The sequence below is a fragment of the Castor canadensis genome, chromosome 4 (genome assembly GCF_047511655.1).
Source record: "Castor canadensis chromosome 4, mCasCan1.hap1v2, whole genome shotgun sequence".
In the NCBI taxonomy this organism is placed as follows: Eukaryota; Metazoa; Chordata; class Mammalia; order Rodentia; family Castoridae; genus Castor; species Castor canadensis.
Genome location: NC_133389.1, coordinates 39,664,267 through 39,678,405, shown reverse-complemented (window position 1 = coordinate 39,678,405; position 14,139 = coordinate 39,664,267).

The following is a 14,139-nucleotide window of genomic DNA, read 5'->3' as shown; positions in this document are numbered from 1 at the left end:
TATAAAATGACTTAGAGGTGAAAAGGCAGTTAGGAAAACATGCAATATTGTTACTGTCGTTTCTCCTTCAGGGAAAGGAATAGCCCACTGGTGTTGAATATCCTCTCCCAAGCCAGATTCCCCACCCCTATCCTCACCTAAATCTAATCTTTTCCTTATTCTTATCTCAAGGACTCGCATCTCCAACCAACCAGTCACCCAAGCAGGTTACCTATTCCTAGGAAGTTATCCTGTCCTCCAATTCCAGTAAGTCACCCGCTGAGATCACTTGTCATCTTCACTGCTCCTACAATCCATCTCTCATGTCTGAATCTGCAACAGCCTCCAGTTGGAAGTTTGGGTCTTCATTTCCTAATCCATTCCTGATCCCAGACTATCCCTCCCACTGGCTGGCAGAATGGGTTTTCTGCACCCAATTACTTTCTTACATTCTTCAGGGACTGTTATCTTTGGGATAAAAGCAAAATAGCTTTTTAGTGTGACATATCAGGTCCTTAATAACTATCCTCTTCTCTTGCCTCATTCCCAACACTTAATTCCTTGTGCTCCAGCGAGGGACTAACTCTATTCCCTAGAGTGTAGCTTGTTCTCTTAACTCATACTTTTGTTTGTAGTGAGCCTCTTGCCTGGTTGCTACCTATTTTGCTGCAGTTCAAACTCTGTTTCCAATGAGAAAGTTTCTGCTATCTGATGCACACTCCTTCCCCTCTTTTCGCCTATTCCCATTGTGTGCACATGTCTTTGAGGGTATTGAACACAGAAGTTCTGCTGGGTTACTTGTAAGGTTTACCAAGTTCAAACTCCAATTCCCCAGTTTTAAGGAGTCAGACAAGTGGATGCACCACCATTTGGCTTCCCATGACGAAATTCAGTTCTGATACTGTCTGCTTTTTTCCTGAAATTCTCTCCTCCGTGTCAGAAAAACCTCCATCCTTTTGTTTTCCTCCTTCATAACTGTTGATTGTCTGTCTGTCTGACAACTGTCTTCTTTTATCAAATGGTTTCTAACGCTTCACAGGTTTTTCAAAATACGTTATATAGTCACATCCCCCTGAATATACACATTTAAAAGTTTCCTAGGTGTTCTCATGAGCAGGCATGTTTGGAGCCATGCTCTTCTTGCTCAATCCTTACATACCTTGATGTCTAAGGCCCTCTGCCCTTCTCAGTCTGTACTTTCCCCAGCCAACTTCACCAACTGATAGAGCCTCAGTTACCGTATAAATGGGACTACTTTCAGATTTGCAGCTCTTACCTGGTTCATTCTTGAAAAATACATACCCAGATTTAAAATTTCCCACCCAGATAAATTCAGATGCTTATAGGCATCTTGAACTTAGCATAGCAAAAAACAGAATTCATCATCCTCTTTGGTCCTCCTCCTTCAGTCTTTTCTATATAAGTAAATGCCATGATTATCCACAGGTTATTCAAACTAAAATCCTGGTACTCAACCTGTACCCCTCTTCATTCACCTCCATGCCATAACCTTATTCCAGCCACCATGATCTGTCTTGGATTTGTGCATTGCCTTATTTTTTTTTTATATTTTTTATTATTGTTGTGCTGGGAGTATGTTGTGACGTCTACAAAAGTTCTTACAATATTTCATAGTTGAATTCACCCCCTCCATCATTCTCCTTTATCCCCATCATCCCCCTGCATTGCCTTATAAGTTGCCTCCTTGCTTCCACCTTTGGCCTCTCCAACCTAGTCACTACATGCAATTTCAATCTCTTTGAAGGTAAAACTATGCATTTTTCAGATAACGCCCCCAAACTGAAACTCTTTAGAGACCTCTTGTCCTCATTGTCCATAACATGGTTCAAAGATCTTCAGAGACTTACTATCTCTCTAGTCTTGGTTCTTCCCCAGGTGTCTGGGTTCTCACACAGTTTTCACTTTTGTCAGTTCCAACAACCAGCTATGCTCCCTTCTCCCTCAGTGTGAAGACACACATGCCTAGAAGCTGCTTTTCTCCCAAAACTATCCTCTTGCAGGCTCATTAACTTGCAGTCATCTTTTCTGTCTTGAGTGACATGCTATTTTTTGAGCTTTCCCTATCTCTCTGGTCCAGTTCCATGTTTCCATCAGTCTCTGTCATCCGATAGCTATTGTTTGCCTTTTATATGCTAATTTCTGAGGATGGAGGTAAGCACAGGCAAAAGAACTATTCTTAGTCCCTGTTCTCAGGGAGCCCCAATCTAGTAGGAAAGGAGACAGACTATTTGTCTTCCCAGCTGGACAGGAACTCCCTGTGGACAGTTACTAGAGTCATCAGGGATTGCGTGGCAGAGCATTAACAGATGGAAACACAGGAAAGTAAGAGAAATGTTGGAGGACACCCACACAAGAGAGTAAAGGCTTTGAGCTTGTGGAAAAACCTGCTCCACATTCATCTTGGCAGCACCATCACTGCCCATTGTCAGCACCTGGAAGGACTTCATACATCTCACTGCCTGTGCAACTACCTGTTTCCATGTGCTCTACTATAAATAAATTAACATCAGTGACCCATATTGGGCTATCTTGTATGTTGAGACAGGCCCAAGCTTCCCTCTTATCTCCTCACGGGTTATTCTTGAGAAGGTCCAAGATGTGTATGTGTCTCACCTCTGCTGCAGTGTGAGCCCCTTTGTGTGCTTCCTCTTCAGCCTCCTTTTTTGTATCTCATCAATGCCATGCTTCCTTTGGCAAAAGGCTGCTGGAGCCCCCTTGGGATGCTGGTGACAAGACTGAATGCACCAGTTAAGTGGCCTCAGCCAGAGCCTTGATCCCAGTTAAGATTTAAGGATTACAAATGAATAACATACTTGTTAAACTTCCCCATATCTTTTGAGACATAGAGTGCCTGTCTTATTGTCTCTCAGAAATCTCAGGAAACACAGTGGATGTGTGGGATCATGCTGCTGCTTGATAGAAGACTGTGTTATCTTCTCTTGATAATGGGCATGAAGCATGCAAGTCTTGGCTCACTGTATAAAAAATGGCTGCTCCCATTGATAAGAGACTCCTTGATGATAGGAAAAACCTTGAAGCTTCTGTAGTCAAAATCACCAATTCAAAGCCTCTGAAAGAGACAATACTGCATATTCTGAGCTAGGAGGCTGTGGAGCCAAAATCAAACCCACTGCAATGGGAAGCTCATGGAGTCACTCTAAGATGAGTCACAGTATTTCAGCACTGTGAGAAGTACACTCATTCTTGGGATGCTTCTCTGAGGATCTTCCCAAAGTAGCCCATGTTTTCTCCATCACAGACCAAAGGTAGGTGAGGTAAACGCCTGTGGTTATAGCTCATTTTGGCAATTTCCTCTTTCTATTTTCAGAGCATTTTAGGCTCTCAGGAACAATCTACAGAATGTTTCATTATTTAAATAATCAATATGTACAAGCAGAGATCTTAGACCAATGGGGATGGGCCTTAGTTCATTTCATTGCTTATGTATTTCTCACCTGATAGATGCACAGAAATATTTAAAGGTGGGGAAGATAGAGTGGTTGAAAATAAGCCTGAGCCTAGAATTTGCAGGGTCAAGGGAAAGAATTCACATGGGAACTTGCCTACCATGCCTACCATGCCTGCCTATCTTGATACTTAAATGCACCAATCAAGCTAATAAAACTGTAAGATACATTCTATACTTCTACCTTCATAACTCAGAAGGTCAAAGATGAATTTAGAATGCTCAAATTCCTTGGTGTTCTGCTCCAGATACAGTGTCATGGAAAAAGTTATCCCAGCCCCCAGACCTCTTCCACTTCTTGCTCCTCAGGGCATCATGAGGGGACATGTGTACACTCATGTGCAAATCTAACCAGTACATCCAAGCTTCATTCATCTTCTGCATCCCCATAGCATTCTGCTGACCACTTCTCAAGACATTGGGCAGATGCATCAAACAAGGTCCTCAGAGGCTCTGAAGTGGTACAAGGCCGTTTGAGCAGGAGATTCTGAAGTCTCCAGTACCCAGAACATATCCTTAAAGTGTGAGCTGTGGACCTACATGGGCATGTCTTCTTGTCTCCAGCCTCCCTGCTCAGTGCAGAACGACAGAGCCAGAAGGGGCCCCTCTTGCTCAGGCCAGGGAGTCACCTGTAGACTGTGCTCTGAGTCCTGAGAAGGTTCAGATGAGCTTCAGTGAGAGGCAGGGGGCTCCTGCTTCTCTTACAGGGAGAAGGAGAGGTGGGCCCAGGAAAAGATGCATTTTTAGTTGGGGTGGCAGGCAGTCAATGTGATCTCCATTTCTTAAACCGGATTTTCCAAAAAGACTGGGGAGAGGAGGGAGCAGAATCACCTGCTTGGTGAAGGGAAAGTGTCAGAGTCAAGACTTGGAAAAGTCACCCTTTAAATATATCATGAGAGAGGGCTGAAAATGACCCATGAAAGACTTCCTGGCAATGAACTTGGGCAAGTTGGATACCACTCAACTCCAGAACACCCTTTACAGTAACTACATTGTGAATGGCAACCCCTGGAGTCAGGCATTGTGCCTCTTGCACAGACACATCTGGCACATCTAGGCGTGTGCAGTCTTCTACTGAATTTTGGCCTTGACAGGTATTATTGCTTTGCAAAGTCAGAATGAGGGAAAAAAGTTTTATGGGCCATTTGCTTACTGGAATTACTTCTTAAATCCATGCCTGTTAAGTAAACACCAATTTAGTGCTACAAGTATAGCACAAAAAGGCTGACAAAGGACTTTCCAAATAGTGGGGTTCTTAACTTTCATTGTGAGAGACAGGATCATGCTCCCAGGTGGCCCTTGGTATCCACTCCTGTGACTCTCCCTTGGGCACTGGTCCTTCCCTCTCTCTTAGCAGAGGCCCCACCCATTACTTAAAATGAGTTATTATTCTAACACTTACTCTTTGTGCATACCATAGAGAAAGAAAACAATTATAATTACTGTAATTCTTTCAACTTTGATATTCTCTCCTTTTTTTCTTTCTTTTTTTTTTTTTTTGCTATCCCCAAACCTCAAATTTGCTAATCCTGGGCTGTGGCAACAATTGCCTCTTAAACTGCCTCTACACCCCATCCCCATCATTTTCCTAACTCTGTAGCAATATTATTTGTGTTTATTTTTATTCCCACGGGACACTTTGTGTCTGCCAACTGTACTGACATGTTGAGATAGTACTAGAGAAGGTCAGTCCAAAAGCTTTGGGGACAGTTGGTTTTGGAATTAGACAATATGGAGACTCAGGTGTTCATTTTCTAAGCTTGTGAAAAAAAATCTCCCAAAGACTGAGAAACTGAGGCTTTCTCCAGTGTCCCTTACTCAGCCCTCATGAGATGTTACTGCTCCTGTCCTTCCAGCTCCCAGACTATGTCCCAGCCCTAGGGATGAGGGGCAGGGCCAGCAGAGGGCATGGCTGAGGGAGGGCAATCCATTCTCAGCAAAGGCTAAGACGAGAGCTGTCAGTCTTCTTCCTGGGCATGACCCTGGAAGGTTAAACTAGAGGTTAGTGAGACAAAGAAATCCCACTCTTTTACCTTGCCCCAGGAAGTATGCCATTGTTTGGAAGAGCAAAAAGTATAACTTGCTTATGTTTCTTTAGAAATATTTTAGTGGTGGATGGCTTCTGATTAAATCCAACTGTCCTCTACTCTATCCCAGTCCTCTCAGGGCTGTTGGAGGGCTGAGCCCCACCCCTAGCCTGGCTCAGCTCCCATCTTGGCTTTTTTGATCCCAATTCTTAGACTTATGTGGCTAGTCCTTCTTGCTGTACCTCACATCTACTTTCACAACTTCCTGACCTTGTTGTGGAGCTCTTTTTGAAATGTTCTATCTAGGTCCACACTTGTTTGCACTAAGGATCTGAACTTTTCATAAGAATAAGAGATTGACAATGTGCACAGGTTTTTGGACTATTCTCTGATACAAGGAAGTTCTCAGGAGCAGGTGTAAAAAGCATTGTCCCTGGCCCTAAAAGATCCCATATCAATATAAGCTTGTATTCTTGCCTTCTGAGTTTCATTTCTGCCATTTTAAAGGACTGGCTTTTGGTATCTCCCCCAGAATACTCATTTTCTCAGCAGATTTTTCTGTCAATTTTTTTCTTTTAAAATATTGTGCACTGGAGTGACAAACTACCAAGGGTGTTAAAAGTGTGTCTAAAATAGACACAGGTGCCTATAGTAAGGCCCTGGAGAGGACAGAGTGGATCTCCAGAGACAAAAGACATATGACCAAACTATGTGGACTTTGGGGGATTTAGTCTGGCTGATTCAGAACTTTTTTTTTTAAGTCTTTTCACTTTTGGGAGGGGCTTTAGTTTAAAAGGAGCTAACTATCTTTCTTTTTTTAAAGCTGTTTTATCTGTGTTGTCAGAGATTTTTTAAATTAGTGTTTTTATTAAAGCCTAACTCATAAACAAAAAAAGTACTCAAATCATAAGAAGACAGCCAGGTGAATCCTTACAAAGTGAACTCATGTGGTAATCCAGCTTAAGAAATACAAAATTAGCCAGGCGCCAATGACTCACACCTGTATTCCTAGCTACTTGAGAGGTTGAGACCAGGAGGATGGTGGTTTAAGGCCAACCAGGGCAAAAACTTTGCAAGATCCCAAATCAGTGGAAGAAAGAGTTGGGTGTGTCATCCAAGTTATGGCAAGGAAGCTTAAATTAGAGGCTTCAGGCTGATTTTGGCAAAAAGGGAGACCCCCCCCATCTCAAAAATAACCAAAGCAGAAGGACTAGGGGATATGGCTCAAGTGGTAGATCTTGTGCCTAGTAAGCTCAAAGCTCTGAATTTAAACTGCAGTATAAGAAAGAAAGGAAGGACGGACGGAAGGAAGGAAGGAAAGAAAGGAAGATGGGGAAGGAGGGAGGGAAGAAGGAAAGAAGGAAGGAAATAGAAAGTTGTTAGCACCTTAGCTGCTTAAGGTTACCATACCCCAAGGTGTGGAGAGTGGATTATGAGAAGCCTGTGAGAACTGGAAATAAGCAAGGTGAGATGCAGTTCAACTGCTTTTTCCTAAGATGTTTATCTGTAGGCCAAGATTGGCACAGCCCTGGCCACAGAAAAGGAAAATGCAGAACAGCTGCTTCTCCTAAGTTGTTTACCTTCAGAGAAGCAGGAATGCAGATTGTCACGCCCCTCCCTGAGAACCACTGCTCCATCCTGTTTACCACTGGATATAAAAAACTCACTGAAGGAGGACTGGGCGGGGAGGGGAGGTGTGGCTGTTTGCTTTGGGCTTTTGCTTTGGGGCTTTTTGCTTGGCTTTTGGGATTTTGGCTTTCTGAAATGGGAGGCTTTGGAAGGGAAAAGGATTGCCAAAGGGGGAAAATGAATTGCTGAAGGGAAAGTGCTGGAGGGAGATTTCTGGAGGGAAAAGACTTGCTCAAGGAGAATTGCGAAAGGGGAATTTCTAGCAAGTCTGAGGGCTGAGACTTTAAGAAAGCTAAAAAGAGAACATGTGACAGTACAAGTCTGGGGGCAAAGACTTTAAGAGAGATTATGCTGAAGAAAAGCTAAAGAAAACATGGGACAGAGTGAGTCTAGGGAAAGAGGTTTTAAAGAATAGCAAAGCAAGGTTTTAAAGAAGACTTTAGAAGCAAGCTTTTAAAGATCTGTGAAAGAGGTAGGCCTTAAAGAATAAAGATAGAGAAAAAAAGCAGCGTAAATTAAGAGAATAATAGAGAAAAGAAGCAATGAGGGTTATGCATCTCCACCTAAGCACCAAACACCTGATCCCACTTTCTGTCTGTCTGTCTATCCTGTGTCCTTTCTGCATCTCTGTTGCTGCCCAGTTAGGCCCCAGTTAGGTTCAGTAATAACCAGGAGCAAGAGAAAGCTCTCTCCAACAAGGGAACGAGAAAAAGCTCGCTCCACCAAGGTACCACACTCCTGGCTTCTAACACAACATTGGTTCTGAACTTCACAGAAATGCAATGGTTTACACATTGTATGTATTCTTGTGTGTCTGTCTTCTCTGGTAAGATTCACATTGTAGCATGCTGCAGCACTTCATTGTCACTGCTGTACAGTTTTCCATTGTGAGAATATCCTACAGTAGATCCATTCTTCTGCAGGATATTTAGGTTCTTTGCACGGTCTTTGGCTCTTCTGATTCAAGATCCTTTGAGCATTGTGTGTACATATACTTTGATGTACACAGGTACACATGTATTTTGAGATATATCAAGAGTGGTATTTCTTTGTGCTGGTCTATGGTTTAATAAAAACTGTCAAACAATTTTGATAAGTAGTTATACCAATTTACCTTCTTACTACAGCAAATGACAGTTCCAAATATTCCGCAAGTTTAGGACTTTTTCATTGAACTTTATAATGAGTAATTATTTTTGCCAAATAAATGCCTCTAGCAAGGGGAGAAGCAGTATAGTATGGTAAAAATCACACTTGAGTGAAACTTCAAGAGAAGCATGCAGTTATACATGAAGTCATACCATGCATGCAGTCATACCACAAATCCCTCATCCCTAAAGACATAATGACCTATAAGACCATTTCTATTTATAAAAGTCTTAGTCCATTTTGTGACTTTTGTGGTGAGTGCTTCCTTTGTCATGTACTTTCTGGTGTCTCCCTGTAGGAGGTCCAGGACCAGCTCTGTGTGGACACTGAACCATAAGTGCATACACTTGTGCTATGGAGGCTCTGTTTCAAGTGTAGAGATTAAAGTGGTGCAAGGACACAGAGTAGCTGAAGGGCAAGGGAAGGGCACTGAGAAATAAACAAGAGGAATTTATAAAGAGAGTTCTTGGTAGCAGGGTGTTATTTTGCCCCAGGCAGCAAAGCAAAGCTGGCAGCATGGTCAGAGTTTGAAAGAAACCAATGGCATATGCGTGCTCCAGTCTCCACAGGAAAGGCACCTCACTGCCTTTGCAAAATATACACCTACTCCTCCAGGCCTGGGGCAGGCAGGTGGGCTGCTGCTGCCTCACTTGTACAGCCCTCTCCCCAAAGAAAGTTTCAGATTGGGGATTGGGTAGGTGGAGCCTATGGCCTGTGCTCAAGTCCCTGCTGCAAAAGAGACCTGGAGAATGCACATCTGGTATGTGCAGCCTCTGTAGAAGAAAGGAGTTCAGATATTGGAGCACTAAGACTATGGTCAATCAAAAGTGATTGCCAGTAGTTCATCCTTCTTGGATTTTTTTTATCACAACTAAAGAACATCAAAATAATGTCATTCTTCATTTTTTGTGTTTTATTCCTCATTGTTTTCGACAGTTAAAGCTCATAGGTTCCACACCTTTGACCTACCCCACCCCGAAAGTGCACAACTGTCATCCATCCAGAAGTGACACAGCTTTTCAAACCCATGGAAATTATACAGGAGGACTTGCCAAGCAGAGTAGTGACCAGAACAAGTCACTGTAGCTTCCCATCATCTGAGGCAACCATCTAACAAGGCAAGTTTTTGTTCCCAGACCTGGAACATAATGCTTTATGATTTCTTAATTACAAGTTTGAATATATTCATTCTCTCCCTCAAGCAAATGCCTGATCAGGTACTTCTGGCCATTCCCCAGTGGCCAGCTGGACTAGCTGGCTTTTGTATGGTTGAGTCCTCCTCATGGATCCATCTGTGGGCAGACGTTTAACCACCACATCATCCCTGTTTCTCCCCATCTTCTTCTCTCCCCCGTGTGGTGCTTCCTCCTAGAAAGTTGCTTCATTCTCTCATGAAGGCTATTCACCTGCCTCCTCCAACAACTGCTACAGGGCAAGCAGTCAGTCAACTCATTCTAAGAGGAGACTCCATGCAGAAAATGTGACCTAAAATATCTCCTGGGTAGGAGCCCCAGCGCCCCTGTGAAGTCCTGAAGAGTCACTGTAAGCACTGCCTTTTCTCTGAGACCTCAAAAGGCAGATGCTCCCCAAAGAAGTTAAGTGTTGAGTCACCAACCCCGCAGGGTCCCACTGTGGGTTATTTTGCCAGGTCACTTTTCTCTAAACCAGGAAGAGTCTTTGCAGATGGAGAGAGCATCTAAAGGTCATCAAAGAGAGCAGAGGAATAAGGACGGGACCTGTGGACAATCTCACCCAGGGCTCTCATGTCCCCTGCCCTGTCCTCCCAGTACTCTAACTCTACCCCACCGGAGCAGTGGCATAACCCAAGCTGGCATCCCAACCAGCATGTCTGTGGCTCGGTCCCACTACCACCTGGGGGGCACATCTCTAGCCAAGCCCTAGCCCCTGTTCAAGAACCTAGTCTACACCCAGCTCCTCAAATTCCAAGTCTTCACACCTGCCTGCTGCAGCCTCAGTGGATCACATAGCTCCCTCTTACCAATCCGCATGAGTGTAGCAAAAACAAATGCTGGAATAGCCTTTTACAGTTTATCTGCACTTTCACAAGCATATTTTCTCCACTTAACCTCACAGCAAATCTGCCAGGGGGTTGCTATATGCTCATACCAACGTTGAGGAAGTTGAGGTTCCAAGAGGTTAAGGGGTGTTTCGAGGTCACACAGCTACACAGTGGCCAAGCTGGTTTACACAAGTAATACATCTTATGTTCAGACATGTGCTGGAGAACATAAGAGACATTCCTGGACAACTCAGCCACTCTTGTTGGTGTCAGGCCTGAGCCAATCAAAACTTTGATCCTTGTTTCTTGTTTATTGCATTGGTCACAATCTCCAGTGCATGTTGAAAGGGAGCCCTGAGAGCAGACGTCCTTATCTTATTCTTTTCTCTTTTCTCTTCCCCCTCCTCCCCTCCACTCTCATCTTCTTCCCTCCCCTCTCCTTCTCTGTCCTCTCCTCCCCCTGCTCCCTGTCCTCTCCTCTCTTTCTTTGTTATTGTAATACTGTTTGAATTCAGGACACAGCACTTGCTCCACCACTTGAGCCTTACCCCAGACTTGTTTTTGCTTCAGTTATTTTTCAGATAGAGTCCCAAGGTTTTGCCCTAGGCCATCCTCAGACAACTATTCTCCTACCTAGACCTCCTGTGTAGCTGAGATCACAGGTGTGTACCAGCACATCCAGCTTGTTCTTTCAGATTGGGTCTCACTAACTTTTTGCCTGAACCTCAATCCTCCTCATAATTCTAGCCAAGTGGCTAGAATTATGGTGTGAGCCACCACACCTCTTATCTTATTTTTGTTGTTGTTGTTGTTGGACTGAGGTCTGAACTCAGAGCTTCACACTTAGAAAGCAGGTGTTCTACCACTTGAGTCAAGCCTCTAGTTCATTTTGTTCTGGTTACTTTGGAGATGGGGGTCTCTCAAAGTAGTTGCCTGGACTGGTGTCTTGATTTCAGCCTTCCAGATAGCTCAGATTATGGGCGAGACCCACTGGTGCCCAGCACCCCTTATCTTACTCTTGATCTTAAAGGGAAAGCATTCATCTTTGACCATTAAGCATGTTGCTAGGTATGGGGATTTTCTGTAGATGCCCTGCTGTAGTTCGAATCTGGAGTGCTAAAGGTCCACGTGTTAAAGGTTTGGTGCCTAGCACTACTGAGAGGTGGTAGAACATTTAAGAGGCAGGGTCTAGTGAGAAGTTAGGTCACTGGGGCCATGCCTTTGGAGGGGGTGCTTGGACCCCTGCCCCTTTGTTTCTCTTTTTTGTCTCCCGGCCACCAAGAAGTGATTGGCTTCCTTTTTACATACTCTTCTCCATTTTATACTGCCTTATCACAGGCCCAAAAGACCAATGGACAAAGAATTGACACCACCAAAACTATGACCAAAATAAAATTTTCCTCCTTATGAGTTGATTAATTTCAGGTGTTTTATCACAGTCATAGAAAGCTAACACATTCTGTTTATCAAGTTGAGGAAGTTCCCTTTCAATCCTAGTTTGCAAAGAGCTTTTAATCAGGAATGGAGATTGGATTTTGTCAAATGCCAGTAAGGAAATCATTTATCTTTTCTCTCTTAGTTAATTAATATGGGAAATTAGATTGCTTTCTGAATGTTAATCCTATCTTGAATTCCTGGGTTAAATTCTGCTTAGTTATAATCTATTATCCTTTTAATACTGGATTCAATTTGTTACAACTTTATTAAGAATTTTTGAATCTATGTCCATGAGAAATATTGATCTATAATTTCTTCTCTTGACATGTCTTTGTCTAGTTTTGAAATTAGGGTAATACCAGCTACATAGATTGAGTTGAGAAGTATTTTCTTCTGGACCACAGTGGTTCATGCCTATTACCCCAGCTACTCAGAAGACAGAATTTGAGAAGATCGTGGTTTGAGGTCAGCCTGGGCAAAAAGTTATCAGACTCCATCTCAACTAATAAGCTGGGCATGATGGCCCATATCTGTCCTCCATGTTGTACAGGAGGTGTAAATAGGAAGATCTTAGTCCAGACCAGTGCAGGCAAAAATGTGAGACTCTATTTGAAAAATAACTAAAGCCAAATGAGCTGGGGACATGGCTCAGTTGGTAGAGTGCCTGCCTAGCAAGAAAAGGCCCAGAGTTCAAATCCCAATACTTAAGAAAAGAAGAAGACATATTCCCTTCTCTTCAATTTTCTGGAAGATTATATATTGTTTCTTCTATAAGTGTTTGGTCAAATTTACGAGTGAAGCTACTTGTGCCTATTTTAAGGCCCCTTGGTTGTTATTTAAAATTAATAAATAGTGGGGCATGGTGGTTCACACCTGCATTCCCAGCACTTGGGAGGCTGAGGCAGGAGGATCAAGAGTTCCAAGCCAGCATGGACTGCATAGTGAGACCCTGTCTCAACAAACAAACAAAAACAAAAACAAAAACCAGCCAGGTGTCAGTGGCTCATTCCTGTAATTCTAGCTACTCAGGAGGCAAAGATAGGAGGATGGCAGTTCAAAGCCAGTCTGGGCAAATAGTTCGTGAGACCCAATCTCGAAAAACCCCATCACAAAAAAGGGTTAATGGAGTGGTTCAAGGTGCGGGCCCTGAATTCAAACCCCAGTACTGCAAAAAATGAAAACACACAAATAACTAACTAAATAATAATAATAATCCAGCAAATGCTACTGTTATAGTGTTAAGATAGACATTCTCACCACTAGTATACAGTGTCATTGTTTTCAGTCATCACTGCCAGCTCACAGGAAGAAGGAAGCTGACATTTGAATGATGTTCCAGTGGCAACTTGTGCGCTGAATTCACAAAGAGCTTCTACCTCAAGTGACCCAGATATTTCAGGAACCAGTGGCTTCTGAGAAGGAGTTCAACTTCAGATGTTTTAGGGACAAGTGTTTTCAGTCTCCTGACCCTGGATCCTCAGCACAGTTGGTTCTCATGCTTTCCTCTGCACAAATGATCTCCACCCCTCAAGCAGCACACTCTTTTGCATGCTTCAGATTCTCTGCCTCCCTCCAGGCCCAGCTGACATTCTTCTCAACTTCCCTGAGAACCTGTCAACACCATACAGACCTTTTTCTGACTTTCTGTCATTCTGACAGCCAGATCTACACAACCAAGGCCTTTGTTAAACCTACCTTAGTTATTTTCTCAATGACTCCTGTATAGTTTTCTAAATAGATTATAAATACTTGTCTGATACAGCCTCAGAGCACCTGAGGTGAGGTCGCCCTGAGGTCAACTACTTTAAGGCTAGTCATTATAGTATATATGTGAGAGTTCTAATTTCATGAAGCCTACTCATCCCAAAATAGCTCCACTAGAAAGTCAATGCTAGGGAGAAGGTCTTTTCATATACAACATTTTTTAAAATAAAGGATTACATTCATTTTGTGTCAGATCTGCATACTTAAAACACTGCTGTGGCTTTTCTATTGGCAAAATGATTGATTTGATTTTTAAGTGAAAATTCTAAGAACATGTATTACAAAAAAAAATCAGTATCTCCTATTATCCAATGCATTTTGCTTACACATTTCATTATATCCTGCCATGAGGTAGAGAAAGCAAGGTTCATGTTCACACTACAGTCAATAGTTTGAGCCGTGGCTCTGTCATGATTCCTCTGGGCATATGTTTGATCTCACTGTTCATGCCTTGGGCCCCCACTATTACATGCTGTTCCCTTGGACTTGAAATTCACCAGGGTCCATTTCAGGCTAGATATAGACAGAGATAGAGATAGATAGATAAATGAATAGATAGATAGAGAAAAAGCTATAGATCCAAGTCAATGCTTTCTACCCCACCCCCAGGAAGAATTAATTATGCTTAAATACCAAGCTAGGAGCAA